We start from the raw sequence: 8,458 nt of genomic DNA, 5'->3' as shown, positions 1-8,458 counted from the left end.
TATGATCAACAATTTTTAACGTTTGATCAGCTTTACTAACATAAATATAAGCGATATTTAGTAGGGGGGGCTAACTACACGCTAGCCCCCCCTTCACGTCAGATTCGACATTTTTTGATGTCAATCGTTTGATCATCGTTTGATCAGGTATGATCAACCATTTTCAACGTTTGATCAACTTTAGTAACAGAGATATAAGGGTTCCAAAATGGGGGGCCAGCCCCCGCTTCACCTCCGATTCGACTTTTTCTTATGTCAATCGTTTGATCATCGTTTGATCAGGTATGATCAACAATTTTTAACGTTTGATCACCCTTACTAACATAATATAAGCGATATTTAGTAGGGGGGCTAACTACACGCTAGCCCCCCCTTCACGTCAGATTCGTAATTTTTTGATGTCAATCGTTTGATCATCGTTTGATCAGGTTTGATCAACCATTTTCAACATTTGATCAACTTTAGTAACAGAGATATAAGGGTTCCAAAATGGGGGGCCACCCCCCTTCACCTCCGATTCGACTTTTTCTTATGTCAATCGTTTGATCATCGTTTGATCAACAATTTTTAACGTTTGATCAGCTTTACTAACATAAATATATGCGATATTTAGTAGGGGGGGCTAACTACCCAGGTAGCACAGTCACGTCATTAACACGTCTTTTTTTGGGGTTCGAATTCAAAATGACGTCTTTTGAAAATTTGGAACGTCTTTATCACGTACCAAAATGGTAACAAAAATGACGTGTGAAAAATGACCTAAATTGTACGTGTTTATCACGTGCCAGAATGGTACAAAGAATGACGTGTTGAACATCACCAAAAATAGACGTCTTTTTTAAGTGCTGCAAGCGCGGACGTTCCCCGTATTGTAACTGCAGTTTGAGCAGTGCATGCTGGGAATCGTGAGCCATTTCAGAATTGCCATGGAACTTTGTGGTGTTATGATGGTTTTCTGTGTTTAAGTGAAGAAGTCAGCTTTAAGACAAGTAAGTATAATTCCTATCCTATTCCTATCTAGGTATATTCTGTGTAAAATTCAGCAGATTGAGTATTAGCTCCTCTCATACAGCGTTGCCTATTGTTTCTTATTACAGTGTATTAAAATACCGTAGAAAGAACGAGGATACCTCCATTAGGTTAACTTTAGCAGACACCTCTACCAAATTAAATATTTTTAGGTAGAATACTATATAAAATATCAATAGTGAAGGTAGTAAAATGATAATGTATGTGTTTAAACTTAATAAACCGTATATGGGAGTGAGTATGCATGGGAAAGTATGTCATTCTGGGGTGCAGTTTTACTATACGGAGTGTAAAATGTACGAAAAAAATTGGACAAGTCTTTAATTTGCCCATTTCATGTCGAGAACAGGAGCAACCAACCTCCGCGGGTCTTCTAACCTGTTCCTACTACTACTACTTATACCATTGATCCGTATAATAAAGCTGCACGCATTGTGGAACTATTTGCCAAGGCGAAAGACGGCTGGATACAAGCAAAGAACGAGATGACAGTAAGTTGAGTTGATTTTGAGTTTAACGTCCTGTTTAGCAGCAAGACTATATAAGACGTGGGCCTACTGATTAACGTGAATCCGAACATCAGCTCACGCCGGGAATCAAACCCGGGCCTCATACGCCGAGATGACAGTAAGTGTATGCTTTTGGAGGCATTACTGGAACAGACGGTTCTACCAAATTTTGACACATTACATTTTCAGATTAGGTTAGAGCTTTCATGCACTAAGTGAGGAGCTCCGTTACTAGTTGCAGATTTACTTCACGGGGGTTAGTATAAATACAGAGTAGACATATGGCATATTAAGCACAGTGCATAAAACACGAACGAACTTTTGCTAGGTGCCCACTAAAAAGCAGAAATGCATTCTATTCGAGTCCGGGCAAGAGCACAACAAGAGGGCCCGAGCAGCAACGAGAGGGTGCGTCCGTAGGGAGCAGGCACGTCAACGACGGAGACTATACACGTAAACAAGGATAGTTAAAAAGCACACTTACGCTTACAATGCTTTCACCATCACTCAAAATTCTGCTTCACTCGAGCATACGGTTCTACCAAATAGAAAATTTGTAGGTAAAATATTATGAGAAACATTTTTCGTGAAGGAATGGGTGTGAAAAAAAAAACAATTACTGTCAGTGTACAGTATAAGTGATCAGTGAAAGTATCGTATATGTAAGTGTGCTCTTCCACGATCCTCGTTTATACGTGTACTTCCCGTCGCTGACGCGCCTGCTCCCTACGAACGCGTCCCGTCGCTGCTGCTCGGGCCCTCTTGCTGTGCTCCTACTGACTCGGTTATATAGCATTCCTGCATTTTAGTGGCCAGCTGGTATAAATCATGTATGACTTCAAAGTTCTGACCGATGGAAGTTCTAACCCCTTGGCTCACTCAGTTATGTTTTGTTTAGCCTTTTGTAACACTAGTGCCTTAAATCTAGTGAAAAAATCCACAAAATCGATGTATAGTTGATAGACTCGTTTGTTAAAGTAGTGCTCTCATTGTATATGTGCATAATCAGTGGGAGGATATTACCCCAGTTGAGAGCACTCTCAAACTGCGACCACCGTCCTGTCGCACCTACGTACCCTCACAAGACACTTGGCTACCGTAGCTGTGCCACAGAATTGGGTGTGGGAATCATAATAATGTAACGGGTTTTTGACAGTGTTCGAATATTTTGTTCATTAATTGAGTAGAGAGCTCCATCGCATTCTAGGCTCCTGTGCCAGCATGTGATGATGGATACTGATCAATGTTGCCACTAAATTTCAAGAAAATATATTCCAACTCAGTTAAGTATCTTCTACATGACTACATTATTATAAGTTCCACTGCTAATCGTAAAACGGTTCAAAGGAAACCAAATGTCTTATTAATGGTCCGTGGTTGGGGGCTGGTGGTGGTCCCAGTCAGATGTATTTTACCGAGCTATTGACATAGCGAATATCCCCCTAATATTTATGCGTGCAATAACAAGGGAAGTCTCTTTGTGTCAAAAACCTGCTTTCAAGTAGAACACCACATCCTCATCATTAAAAAGAAATGAAATTAAATATTTAGTTTCACGCCCCAGGATAAGGCACCGAGGCTAAGGAAGATAATGATAAGGAAAAGTGAAAAATGGTGGTATGAAGAAAGTGGGCGAAAACGGGAGAATGTCGTGAAAACCCAGGCACATGGTGTTTGTCCACCACAAAGCCCACTTGGCACGAGCTGGGATCGAACCAGGGACCCCACGCACTAGAAGTGAACGCCCTATCACTGGGGCATTGCAGCCCCATCAGTAAAAAGAAACATACCTCATTGTTTCGGGGCTTACATATCTGCTGCCGCAAGAAGGACAGGGGCGGATCCAGAGGTGACGACTGCTCCTCCCAGAGTAGGATATATTTTTTTAATAAAACCCATCCCAGAGTTGGAACTCTTGATTTTATCAAGCTTGTATTATAAATTTGAGATTTTTTTTTTTTACATTGCAGAATTTAAATGAAGCAGTACATAGCAAGAAATTACTTGCCTTGGTGTTTTTGCTCAGAAAATGTCCACCTTCGTAAACGCAGGTAGTCATTAGTGTTCTTTGTTTTCAAGATGCGATATTTTGCGTTCTCAAATCCGATCCCTGCTTTGTTAACAACGGGCAGACAATAATCCATAAAATCTATCTGTCCACAAGTTTGTCAATATTTATTTTACGTATCTTTCCATTTAAGAAGTAACCATTCCCGCACTGAGACTAGCACGATTTCGGACTCTGGGTTGATATATAAATTTAATTTTGAACGAAATTGTACCAGTATTGGTAATGCATGTCCAAAACAAGAAATTGTTTCATTAGAACAGTTTGGGTAATCTTTTCTGTTCATTACGACCTGTAATTTATTTAAATTTAACTTTTAAAGATAATTATGAAAACGTATATTCAGAATGAATGGGATGTAATTGTTTTTCTTGTAGCATGGTATTCTTGTAAAATATTTCTTCCTCACACCGTCCTTTACGCTGAAAATATCCAGAACAGAAAGCATGTGCAATTTATGGCTGATATTTTCTTGCCAACTCATTTTCCTTTCTATATGCTCTTAGGTTTTTTTTTTTTAAATACAAAATATGATAAAAAGCTCACTTTACTGTTTACATGAAATTAAACTGCTACATTTCATGTTAAATGTATTTAGTCGTTGTAATAGGCCTAGCTGTAAATACATGTTATTTGCAAAGATAAGACTTGCATGTACTCCCACTTTCCAGAGTGTGTGGCCAATGCTCCTACAAATGATGAATTGATCAGCAGACCACCTAGCACGGAATCTTTCTTAACTGAACTTGAAGCCGTGACTCTCACCCCTTTCTGCTCGTCGAGCTGCTCTAGAAATAATCACTGTGGAGGATGACCTACACACCGAAGGTGTGACAGGTGAGTTTTAGACATGTTATTTTATAATACACATGTAAGAAAATGCCGAGCAAGAAGAAAAGAAAATAGTAATATTTTATTACTACTTAACTAAAATAAAATAATTGCTGAACAAGGCAATACTTTTATGTAAATGAAGTATTATATTTAACGTTCCACGATCAGGCACTGAGGCTAAGGGAGACAGTGATGATGAGAAATGAATTAAATGGTGGAATGAAGAATGTGGGAAAAAATTGGAGAACTCCAAGAAAACCCACGCACACCGTGTTTGTCCAACACAGAGCCGCTTGGCGTGAGCTGGGATCGAACCAGGTGCTCCAGACACAAGAGGTGAACGCTCTTATCACCGAGCCACCACTGCCCCACTTTTATTTAAATGTAACTGTTTCAGCAACTACCCTTGTCTTCTTCAGACACACTCTATTTATTTATTATTTTAGATTTTTAAAGATTTCCTTGTTTAATGATTTTTATTACTTCAGCAATTATTTTATTTGACTTAAGTACTTATATATAAGGAAAGCTCTAATATGGAATATATCACATGTTATTGTGTTCGCACTTTTTTTTTTTTTTTTTTTTTTGAATGGGTAAAAGTACTCTTCCCGAAAATATATTTCTCAACAGAGGGGTAAAATATATAATTTTCACCAAAGAGAAGTATATTTTATTATTTTTATTATTATTATTATTATTACCACAACTTCTAACACTGTTCGAAAGAAATAATGTGACTATTTTCACCCTACTGATTGTGATAGAATTCTGGTCCTAGAAGTCTTACTTTTTAAAATACTCCAGTAACAAGTCAGGGAGCCAGCGTTATGCTCTCAGTTTGGGATCTTTCGGAATATAAAAGTTATACGCCATTTTGTTTGTAATTTTCACTTTATTTTTTGCCATATTTTGAAATGCTAATACATGTTTCGACTTGCATCATAAATTCAACTTACTAAATCGTATCCAATCAGGATGAAATTTCTTATGACAGTAGAAGAATACCTCTACTGCCTAGTTCCAACTGTATGCAGCTTGTCAGATTGCTGCATCCGATAGCGTAGTTCTGTCACGATATGTAAATGCTGAATTTTAACTTCTTTTTGTAGGTTACATAGCAGTAGTGAAAGATAATAATTTCTATCGTTGTCTAGTTGTGTTTGATAAATGAGTAGCTATATTATTTTATTATTAGAAAGTTCTTTCTTTCATACCATGCTGGTCTGCATCAGTTATGATCCTAGTCCCCGCCAAGTGAATTTTGTGGTGGACAAACACCATGTGCGTGGGTTTCCTCGGGGTTATCCCGTTTCCTCCCACTTTCTTCAACCCACCATTTCATTCATTCTTCATCATCACCGTCTCCTTTAGCCTAGACGACATAATCGTGGGACATAAAACTCAAAGATTTTTTTTTCTCATCAGTTATGATATCGTATCGATATACTTGATCGTCACTTTTAGCTCACATCCTAAAGTTGGTCTTGGAGTGGCATTTTATATTATGAGCACATACGTAATGTAGCCTTCTATGAGCGTTTCAGAATTATTTCTCATGTACGTGTATATATAAAGTCTTATATCCTTCCAACTTCTTTGATCCTCCTGAACAATCAGAGTTAACAGCTGCAATAAAATCAAAAGTTAAGGCATTACAGAATAACTTTAATTAATGGTAGTTTAATTTCGCTGTATGGAAGGTCGTTAAAAGTGGATTATTGAGAATAAGTGACTTCATGCAATCGAGTACAGTAACCAATCGTTTTATTGCGTATTGATTGTAGTTACAAATGAGATATTGTAATTATTTTTTTCCTTTTTCTCTCTACCTGAAACATTGCACTATGATTGTTCATGATTTTTATTTTTATTTTTCTGTTTCAGTGTTCCTATCTGTCATCATTGGGAGGAGAAGTGACCTTTCTCCAATGCTTGGTTTCCAAAGAGCTGGAGATGAAATTCAACTACCGCAGAAAAAGGGCGAAATTCCCGTTGTGCAAACTAGTCTTAAAGACATAGTCGTAAGTAAAAATAAAGCATCAATAAGATCTTCAAATGAACAATTTTGACAAATCTTCAAAACGTTATTAGAAAGTTATTCACTTCCATCTGCCTTATTGTTTGAGTATGAAAAGGATTTGGCATTCTCGAAACATATTGTCCTGCTGCTCCTCGCTTTGTTGGAAATCAGTGTAAAGGCATCTCTTTCGAAAACTAAAAGATGGAAGAAACTGCTACTGAAATAATAGACGAAGTGGGATACTTATCGCAGTCCCCCTTTTTAACCTACTTAAGCACGTGAGGGTTTTTTGATATGATGCTGCATTTCTGTACTTTTAATAACTATGAAATGTGGTTTCCTTCATACGAAATCAATAGGAAAATTTAATTCTTTTTATTTTATATTATTAAAAGATCTCTGTAAGTTTTAGATTATAACCAACAGATATGCATTGTCTACATATTTCTTGTTTGTATTACAAATAATATGGACAATTAGTGTTTCTTTCTGCATTACAAATAGTATGAATAATATTTTATACGAAAAAATGTGCACATTGTACATATAACTAATAAATATAGAATTCAAATTAATGGTTATGTTTTTTCACTTTCATCCCTCAGAGATTAATTAATTTTAAGATGTATATTCTTTTTCGACTTTTCACCTCCAAAGTAAAGATGTCTTAAATTGGAGTTATAAATGTTTAGTCCTAAATTTTGCACTGTCAATAAAACCCATTGTGCTTTTGTGTTTGTGAGTGTGAGTGTGTGGATGTGGGTGTTTGTGTTTGTGTGTATGTTTGTGCATACTAGCGCAATAATGGATAGCTATAAAATTTATGGAAGCACGTGTTGTACGGTAATTTCATTAAGAAAAAGGTACCAGTAAATGCACATGAATAAATTCCAGTGCCGAAATGAGTGGATTCTTCTTAGTACTGTAAGTACAATGATTCTTTATTTTTCCATTTCATTCTTTGTTTCTGCCATGTTTCGTCTTTTCCCATTAAAAGTCATGTAGGGTTTTTTTTTTTTTTTGGCAAGGGTGAGTTACATTCAAGTTTTTTTTTTTTAAATTTTTCCAACGCGTCTCGGTTTTCTTTTTAATGTATGCCTTTAAATTTATCCTTTCGTGGAGCAAGCGCTGCCGTTTCTTTCCTGCAGCACTACGTGTATAATTATTCCTTGACAGCTATTGTATATTCGCTTCTTAATATTAGGTAAATATACCACACATTAAGAGGCGAATATATACTCTTCAATAGGCTACTATCCAAATACTAAAAAGAATAGAAATCAACAAGACTAGAGGTGGTCAATTGGATATGCAAATCCCCAATCCATAGATAATACGAACCTTCGGAAAAGCGAAATCTCCAAAATCTTGGTACAGACCAATGAAATAGACCACAATATTTTGACGTTCCCCAATGTGTGCTTTCGAGAGAGGGTGGTGATGCATTTCGCTGTGGCAAGATCTTAGGGTTCCTAGGGTCTATCCTGATCAGTTATTTGTTACAATAACCCAGTGGTCTTACTTATCTGATATAGAATCTTGTAAATTATTATGCACATTACAACACAATTGTATGTCTAGTGATGGTGAAAAATCAAGCAGCAGTCACAAGGATAAATTTATTTTCATTATTGTTTTTACTTATAATAATCGCTGTCCAGTTTTTATTCGTCGACTTTTTTTTTTTACCCAAAAGAACTTTGCGGTTAGAGACCAGTTCAGCACTGTAAAAAAAAAAAAAAAAAAAAAAAAAAAAAAAAAAAAAAAAAAGCGGAGTTAAGAAGAAAGAAAAAGTATGATTTTTTCTTATTGATCATGTTTTTAGAAATGTGTTGTAAGCTGTGTGTTTTAGAGTAGATATTATTATTATTATTATTATTCAGTTCCATATGTCCAAATCATCATAAATTAATGTGTATCCAGTGTTGACACTAGAAATCTCAATCCATGTATAGTAGGATCTCCATTATCCGTCACAGTTTAAGGGTTATTTGT

The 8,458-nt window shown here is 36.4% G+C and overlaps 1 long non-coding RNA gene across 1 annotated transcript; it reads left to right on the top strand.

Moving 5' to 3' along the window:
- The first annotated feature begins 827 nt into the window (after nucleotides 1-827).
- LOC145677674 (uncharacterized) lies at nucleotides 828-6,995 on the top strand. Its single transcript, XR_014129930.1, has 3 exons — nucleotides 828-989; nucleotides 4,278-4,443; nucleotides 6,328-6,995. It is a non-coding gene; the product is annotated as an uncharacterized LOC145677674 (long non-coding RNA).
- The last annotated feature ends 1,463 nt before the right edge of the window (nucleotides 6,996-8,458 follow it).

This window comes from Thermobia domestica, unplaced genomic scaffold (assembly GCF_964235325.1).
Source record: "Thermobia domestica unplaced genomic scaffold, izTheDome1.hap1.1 HAP1_SCAFFOLD_1200, whole genome shotgun sequence".
In the NCBI taxonomy this organism is placed as follows: Eukaryota; Metazoa; Arthropoda; class Insecta; order Zygentoma; family Lepismatidae; genus Thermobia; species Thermobia domestica.
The sequence above is the reverse complement of the archived record's forward strand: the minus strand, read 5'-3'. Positions and strand labels throughout refer to the sequence as shown.